The sequence below is a fragment of the Ambystoma mexicanum genome, chromosome 6q, assembly GCF_040938575.1.
Source record: "Ambystoma mexicanum isolate Mex_15411 chromosome 6q, UKY_AmexF1_1, whole genome shotgun sequence".
In the NCBI taxonomy this organism is placed as follows: Eukaryota; Metazoa; Chordata; class Amphibia; order Caudata; family Ambystomatidae; genus Ambystoma; species Ambystoma mexicanum.
The window spans coordinates 517,262,610-517,272,161 of NC_090937.1; positions in this window are offsets into that span (position 1 = coordinate 517,262,610).

A 9,552-nucleotide genomic window follows, 5' to 3' on the forward strand; every position below is an offset into this window, starting at 1 on the left:
CGCCCACATTCACGCCAGAATAGGAGAAATGCGCAGTTGGTACAAGACCACTCAAAAGATACAACCTTCTTGTGGGGGGTTCCACATCACCACTCTACTGTAAGGATGCCATCAAAACAATGTTAAGCAAGGGTCATATACTATCAAGCAAAAGACCACTCTATTGAAATGCAGTAATTCAAGACAACTCAAAAATGGATGCAGTACCGACAATTTCCCCAAGGTGGCGCTAGCGGTCTGAACTCTGACAGGGAAACTGTATTTAGGAGTTGCAAGAGGGGCAGGGACTTCAAAGCTTTTAGTTAATTGAAAATCTAGCCACCTGCTGTTCCCAGAGGCCAAGGGGCTGAGAACTCTTAACACCCCAGAGACTCACCACAGGAGGCAGGATATCACATGACCCTGTTGAATGATTGAGGAGAGACTTCCAGGCAGCCTGCTGGAGCCCACACAAAAGGCTCTTTCTGTTGATTGGGGTATGTTAATTTTGAGTGTTTCCTGTCAAGAGCCCTCTGCCAGCAAGGAGAGACATGTGATCACTGACCCACCCAGACTCCTGGAGGCGGACCCAAACACTTGGGGGGGTTGAATTGCAACAAATATATATTTTATAGAAACAATGATAATTTATTGTAACCAAATGACAGGAATGTACAACTTTGAGAGTCTTAGTTTGAAAAATGCCCTCACGATTTGAGTCCAAACTCCAATTTGTACCATGTTCTGGGGCAAAGACCCGCTAATTATGATTATTGTAGACAATGTGTTTAATCTAGAGACATGGAAAGTTACTGGGATATATGTGGAAGGGAAATGTACCATTGTATAATTTTTTATGAAAAAACAATGTTGCAAAACCCGGTAAAATCGAAAATAAGTTGCCATTTTTGAATGCAAGCTCCTAGAAACGCCAGAGCCGGGACAGGGGCTATCTTAAGTAATATATGATGTGTGTATGTGATGTCAAACAACTGTGTACCTGGGAAATATGTATTTGGATCAGGAATAAATTTGTGTGAACATTGACCAGGGGAGTGTCATTTCTGCAGGTCATAAAAATGACATCACTCTGACACACTATCCCTTCCCAAATCAGGGACCAAAGAATCTATTGACCTATCAAATCAGGAGAGGGGCAGGCTTAGGGATGCTAGCCTCTCCACCCACTTTTTAAAACACATAAAAAGAGACTGCTGGGACAGGTCGGGACATTCAATTCCATTTGCTGCAGAGCATGCTGACCGACGACTTCACATCCAGAGATCCAGACTTCAAATCCATCAATCTCCAGATCCTGTAACAGAAATTAACTCCAGAATCTGTAGCAGAAATTAACTCCAGAATTTGTAGCAGAGAGGCCTGAATCCACCAGCTGAATCCTCTTCAGCAGGCCTCAAAACCAACCAAACGATTCAACAGCCGGGCGAGCTGTTTGAATTTTTGCCAAGAATTTTTGCAAGAACCTGTAGCAGTATCCAGAAAGCAGTGCTGTTTCCGGAACCGGAGGGAACCACAAACCAGACTGTTGCGAGCAGAACCGGTGCTTGACAGACCCAGAGAGCAGAGCTGACCCAGATAGCCGGGACTTCAGAACCACCCGCCGGAAGTCCCGTCCAACCTGACCAGACCGTGACGAGGCCTATTTCAAATTGATATTGTGAGTACCTAGCAGAACTGTACAGAACCAATCTCTTAGTTAAAATAATCTAATCCAAACTATTTTAACCTAAGTAGAACAGCCTCCTAGAAATCTTGTCATCTGTCATTTTTAAAGCTGCACAACTGTCACCTGTCAATTCTGCAGCTGCAAGCTGTCACCTGTCATTTTGAGTTTTACTTCAAATCCGAAAATCTACCTTTATTAAATCGTCCGTATCTCTGGAACCGTTTGGGCTAGGAACGTGGTTTAACTTTCATTTTAAAGCTGTGATTCTAGGCTGTCCAACGAACCTAGAACCGACTTCCTATACTTTTTCCTTAATCGTGAGACACGCATTCGCGAAATTTACCTCGATTTGCGATTTGGCCCGATTTCTTCATCTGTAGAAATCAGAAGCTTTTTGCTTCTCTTTGCTAAAATTTGTTTGCAATCTGCTAATCATTCATAGAGTATTGTTAAAGTGAGCCTGAACTAATATAAAGTAGCCATCACCTACCCTTAACCTCTAGATGGAATTAAAAGCAATTTTAGCACCTTTTCACTTCCTTGCAAACCACATTAAAGTAATTTGCCTGTGTTTAAAACTCATCCCTGTTTTCCCTAAGCTTGCTGGGAGAACTGGAACTGTGTATTGCTTTATAAAGTGTGATTTGTGGGGATTCTTGAAGACTGTGTGCTCTCCTTCCATTTCTTGTATTGCATAGGGGGGGAGTGAATTGTCAAAAGAAAAAGTGATCATATTACCTTTTGCTAAAATCATAACAAGTTATTTCTGTACTGCATTTTATTCCACCTTGCGTTTCCTTGAACCATATAAAGCATTCTTTCCCACCTTATTCTTCTGTTCCTATCCATAAGTACCTCTGCTGACTACTGCTCATATTCACAAGTCTAATATCCATTATCAAAGTATTTATAGAAGTGTGATATATATATATATATATATATATATATATATATATATATATATATATATATATATTCTTTACATTTTCAAATAAACCTTTTAATTTGCAAAACAACCTACTTCTTGGCTCAGTGGGGTCAGGGAGATTCTAGGAGGGGGGGGTTATACAAGGGTTGTCATCCAGAGTACTGAACTGGACATAAAAATACATCAATAAGGGTTTTCCTCAGCATCCCAGACTAGGCATTGACTTGGCTGTACTGTTGATTGAATATCGCTTACAGCCTCTTGAAGGCAGCGGATGCCAAGGGGCGCTGGGGCCACCTGTCCGACCACCAGATGAGGGTCCTGGAGCACATATGCCCAGAGCTCCACATCCAGGTCCTTGAGAGGCATACCTGTCTGGAGTCGAGTGGTAAGTGTACATGCATATTGATTGGACACTGTTATTGTGGTGGTGTGCCAGTAGTGTGCAGGTTGCACATGTGTTTTTGTAGGGCCATGTAGGGATGTATATGAACAGGGGCGTGAGGTTGCCACATGTGAGTCCTCTTAGGTGTGAGACACATCGATGGTGTATGTGTTGGTAAGCATGCTGTGCAAATACAGGTGTGGTAGCACACATGTTTGAATTTCTGTGTGTGTACATTGGCATGGTTGTGGTGTCACACATGGATGGTGGTTCCTGCTGCATGTATCTGCACTGTGTACATGTGCATGTGTGTGTATTTGACAAGTGTGCAACTGTGATGCAACATGGATGCACGTGACACTGATATGTAGAAGGCTGAATGCCAGATGTGACATGTATGGCGATCGCATCACTGTGACAGTTGGAGGAGATGTAGACATGCATGTAAGTGTGGTGGCGTGTGTGCGTGTCTAGTGCACTCCCTGTGTTTCATGTGATGTCAGGCTCACCTTGGGCTGTTCATGCTGTTGTATGTGTATGGATGTTGGTGCCTGGTGCAATATTGCTGTGGAAATGCTCATGTGTGTGAGTTGAAATGACATGTGTGTCGTGGAGTGTGATGTCAACGGGGCATGCGAGGTGACCTGCAGTCTTTTCGTGGAGAGACTGCACGTCATCTCGCATGCCTCTTTGACCATGTTGACCTACTGAGACGGGTCACCGGTGCTGGATTCCTCTGTGTGCTGGACCTTCTTGTGACCCCCTCCTCACCTGAACCCCCTACACACCAGTCGTCCTCCATGCCATCTTCCCACCCATGTATCACCTGGGTACCCTGTGGAACTGCCCCTGACCCAGCGGCCAGGCTGGTGGAGGACACATCCCTGCCACAGTCGGGAGTCGGACATCCAGCAGGGCTGGCCACCACGACAACTGCACCCCAGCCGGAGGAGGACGTGCAGACAGCAAGAGCCAGGGTGCAGGCACAGGCACAGCAGCAGCAACATGGTGGGAGCAATGATGGCTCGGGGCCTTCAACATCGGTGGGGCAGGCATCGGCCATACGGCAGGAGGACCCCGGATTTCAAGTGTCTTCCGTGTGGAAGCGGTTGGGCCACGCCATAGATGTGGAGCGGCAGCGGGCGGAAGAGGCACGGCTCACAATGGTCAGGACGGAGAACTCCATGAGGAGGGCCCTGAGGCGGGCCGAGTGCCTCGAGGCAATTTGCAGGGAATTGGAGGTGAACATAACATCGTTCCTGCGAACCCTCGGGGCCATGGAAGAGGACCGCCTCCAGGACATTGAGCGGGAGTTTGATGATGCCCTGGCCCGGTACATCAATAAGTAAGCCCTCGTGCTAGCCCGCTGCCATTGTAAATAGGTAGATAGTGTTAGGTTTCCTTTCTGTTTTTGTTTATTTTGGGGCGATTGGACAATGCACCACGTTTTTGTAAATAGTTCTTTATTAGGTATTCTTTTTAGTAGGTTTCATTTCATTTGTTAGGCTCATGGACCCTGGATTGGTGATTTGTATATAGTTGAAAAGTGGATTTATTATTATTTTTTTCATTTCACCATGGAGCAATGGATTTCACTTGTTTTTTTCCCTTGGATTTGCTTTGTTGGACTGAGACTTTGGACACATTTTCATTTGGATTTCTTTGGATTCTGAATTCATATTTTTGATTTTTTTCTGGACATGCTGTGTTTTATTTCTTCTTCACATTATTGTGTGTTTTCTTTTCATTACATTAATTTTGGGTTCAATACATTTTTGTTTCATACTTCGATGTGTGGTATTCTCTCATTGATTTCATGCATTTCATGATGTGGGTTTTCACATTCACTTGCACCCATTGTGTGTGTGTGTGATGGACATGTGTTCATTTACATACTTGCCATTCGGATTGTATCATGTAATGGGCATTTCTATGTGGGTGGATGCAATACTTGGTTGGGTCTTTGGGCTGGGGTGGCGTGGGGTGTGATGTGGCTGGCCATTAGGCCCATGATTGAGGATCATCATGACATGGGGGCAGGGGGAGATGAGTGGGGGCCTGCTGGCAGGTGCACCTGACTGCTGGGGGGTGGGGGTGCTGGGGGACATGAGTGGGACATGAGTGGGGGCCTGCTGGCAGGTGCCCCTGACTGCTGGGGGGTGGTGGTGCTGGGGGACATGAGTGGGGGCCTGCTGGCAGCTGCCCCTGACTGCTGGGGGTGGGGGTGCTGGGGGACATGAGTGGGACATGAGTGGGGGCCTGCTGGCAGGTGCCCCTGACTGCTGGGGGGTGGGGGTGCTGGGGGACATGAGTGGGACATGAGTGGGGGCCTGCTGGCAGATGCCCCTGACTGCTGGGGGGGTGCTGGGTGACATGAGTGGGGGCCTGCTGGCAGGTGCCCCTGACTGTTGGGGGGTGGGGGTGCTGGGGGACATGAGTGGGACATGAGTGGGGGCCTGCTGGCAGGTGCCCCTGACTGCTGGGGGTGCTGGGGGACATGAGTTGGTGATGAGTAGTGCAAGGTGACATGTGGCTTGGCTTGGGGGCATGCCCATGGTGGATGGGCTGCCTGCGGGACATGACCAGGGGTGCAGGGTAGTCCCCTGTGGTGTGGGCTGCCTGCAGGGGCCGTGGAGGGAGTAGAGGGAACACCTGGGAGGACCCACACTGCCAATTCACGTGTAGGACGCCCTGTGCACCCCCGAAAATCACATACGCCGCTCTGACAGCAAAATCATGTGTGAAACTTCCTGCGCACCCCAGGAATACACGTACCCCACTCGCACAGGGCCTATCGCGTGTGAAACTTCCTGCGCACCCCCGAAATACACATTCCCCTCTCCAATCGCGTGTGAAACTTCCCGCGCACCCCAGGAATACACGTACCCCACTCGCACAGGGCCTATCGTGTGAAATTTCCTGCGCAACCCAGGAATACAAGTACCCCACTCGCACAGGACATCTCGCGTGTGAAACTTCCCACGCACCCCTGGAATAGACGTAACCCACTTGCACAGGGCATTTTGCATGTGATACTTCCCGCGCACCTCAGGAATACACGTACACGTACCCCACTCGCACAGGGCATTTCGCATGTGATACTTCCCGTGCACCCCAGGAATACACGTACCCCACTTGCACAGGGCATCACGTGTGTGAAACTTCCCGCGCACCCCAGGAATACACGTACCCCACTCGCACCAGACATTTCGTGTGTGATACTTCCTGCGCACCCCAGGAATTCACATACCCCACTCGCACAGGGCATTTCACGTGTGAAACTTCCCGCACACCCCAGGAATACACGTACCCCACTCGCACAGGGCCTATCGCGTGTGAAATTTCCCGCGCACCACAGGAATACACGTACCCCACTCGCACAGGGCATTTCGCGTGTGAAACTTCCAGCGCACCCCAGGAATACACGTACCCCACTCGCACAGGGCGTATCACATGTGAAATTTCCTGCACACCCCAGGAATACACGTACCCCACTCGCACAGGGCCTATCGCGTGTGAAATTTCCCGCGCACCACAGGAATACACGTACCCCACTCGCACAGGGCCTATCACATGTGAAATTTCCTGCACACCCCAGGAATACACGTACCCCACTCGCACAGGGCCTATCGCGTGTGAAATTTCCCGCGCACCACAGGAATACACGTACCCCACTCGCACAGGGCATTTCGCGTGTGAAACTTCCAGCGCACCCCAGGAATACACGTACCCCACTCGCACAGGGCATTTCGCATGTGATACTTCCCGCGCACCCCAGGAATACACGTACCCCACTTGCACAGGGCATTTCGCATGTGATACTTCCAGTGCACCCCTGGAATACACATACCCCACTCGCACAGGGCATCACGCGTGTGAAACTTCCCGCGCACCCCAGGAATACACGTACCCCACTCGCACCGGATATTTCATGTTTGATACTTACCGCGCACCCCAGGAATACACGTACCCTACTCGCACAGAGCATTTCGCGTGTGAAACTTCCCGTGCACCCCGGAAATACACGTTACCCTCTCCAATCGCATGTGAAACTTCCCGCGCACCCCAGGAATACACGTACCCTACTCGCACATGGCATTTCGCATGTGAAACTTCCCGCAAACCCCTGTTATACACATACCCACTCCAATCGCGTGTGACACTCCCCGAGCAGCAGGGTATGTGTATTCGGAGGGGTGCGCGGGGAGTTTTACAGGCGTTTTCATGGTTTGGGCCCTGTGCGCCATGTACGGGATTTGTGCGCTCTGCATGGCGCACGGGGAGGCGTTGGGGGCGTAACTGGCGCTGCTGCAGGGTCGCTGCGCCAATCTGCACCACGGCTGGTTTTGGAAACTAAAATCCATGAATACGCTGTGCGCTGAAATTGATTTTAGCGCACGCGGCTGGCGCAGAAAATCGCATGCGCACACTGTGCGCCAGCCGCGTGCGCCACTTGTGCGCTGAATTCTATGAATTACCCTCGTAATCTTCTGCCTCCATAAAGTAGCAGCACAAGCAATGTAGACAATATGTTTTAGTTTAAAGTAGCGGCACCAGCAATGAAGAAATGATGTTTTAGTGTTGTTGCGGGAGTCCTTTCTCTCCCAATTGTTAAACATTTCACATGTGTTGAGTAATACCTTCTTTTCAGTCTTCACAAAGTTCTCTCCAACATCCTGGTGAATATCCATCCTGACAACTTAAGTTTAGAAGTTCAGACTCGACCAGTTTTTATTTTTTTTTATTTTGCCCCAATTTGTACACAGCGCAGAATAAACGTTTTTTTTTAAACTCACCCATTGGTCTAGTCTTTATGTGTCGATCAATGTTAACCACGTGGCAGCGCTCTTGGAACACACTGAAAAAACATTCGGCCTTCAGTACATATTATACAGCAGAACACAAACAAACATAATTCCATAACTGACCCTCACACAAGACACTACAGACCAAATGTTGGCACCAACAACAGAATGCGTTAGGAGCCACACTTTGCGCCTATGGTCCATTGGGTGCCACGCTAGAACAAATGCCTGTGGACACTATGATACAAGCAGCACTCATAGCCACCACGGAGACACTCCAGAAAGCCATTCTGATCCCGATAAGCAGGCATGAGGCAGCCTTGGCAAGGATACTTATACTGGGGCACAATGATAACAGCCTTGTTTTGATGGACTGAGTAACTAGGCATTTCATGCTCTCAGACATTAAGAAACCATCTTCTTCTATTAAAGAGCTAAGAATTCAATTGAGACCGTTTTCCTGGCAGATCATTTTTATACAACTATAAATAACACCGCCCTTGTGATCCCTTTCACGTTCTAATTTTAAAACACTTGTTGGCTTCTAAATGACAAACATAGGTTGTACAATCAGTGCATTAACTATTAAAAATCAAGACAACATTTTATTGATGAATTAATTAACAATGGGCACCAAAATCAAGAGTATGCATCGAAGAATGTATGCACTGTAGGCTTATAAATGCAAATATTTACTTAAAAATAATTGAAAACATGTTCACTGTGCTTTTAGGCCGGTTGACCTATAGGGAGCACTACCAACAAGGCCATAACACTGGTGCAATTGTCAATTACTAAAGAAGCTGGGGACTTGTGTGGTGCACTTGTTCCTCCAAACCTCACAAGAATCACAAAATCACAACATTATCTGTGTGGTAAATCAGGTGTTTGAGTGCCATTCTGCACGGAAAATTCTGTGTGTCGATTCATGGAATCGACTGCGTAGGACTTTTCCGGGACTTGGCTGGAGGTCGTGCCGGGCCAGCACGTCTCTGCGAGTGGTTGAGCGCCGTGTGCGACCCTCGAAGCTGAGTGTGGGCCGGCCCTGTGTAACGACCCAAATAGGGGGGCAGAACATGCAGAATGAGGAAGAACAAGTGAAAATGCAGACGTGTTGACGGCTAAGCAATCACGCGCCAATTTCAACGCAAATACAACCGTATTCATGGATTTCAACATGGAACGGCACATCATGAAAAAATACATGCAAACCATGTGATCCATCTGCCACATGATTGCAAGCATAAACCTCAATGTGCATAGGAACCAGTAAGAATAAAGCATGCCCACCAAAGCAGTGTCTACAGCCACGATGAAACCAACAATGGTAGATGCTTTAGTGCACGGACACCGTAGGAGGAGGACGATGACCAGAGCCCTGATCTTCACAGCACGCACCACGCTGATTGGGATGCCTGTTGACCAGGTATATGCCAGGTACATGCCCCCTACCATATAAGCCTAGACCTCGTCAGGGAGTGAGAAGATGGCTTGGCATCACCCACCATCTGCTCCCAGTTGCTAAACCCCCTAGAAAAAGTGTTGACTGTACTCCATTTCATTTCAACTGGGTCCTTCCAGCGAACCACTGCAATTGTTGATGGGATATCGTAGGCCAACCAATCCTGCTGCCTATTCCAGGTATTGTCATGCATAACAGCATGTGCATGTGTGTACAAGTACATACATATCCCCCGAACAGTGGCGGAAAGGCAGACAGTGATACAGGAATTTTATGCAGTAGCACACTTCCAATGTGTACTAGGTG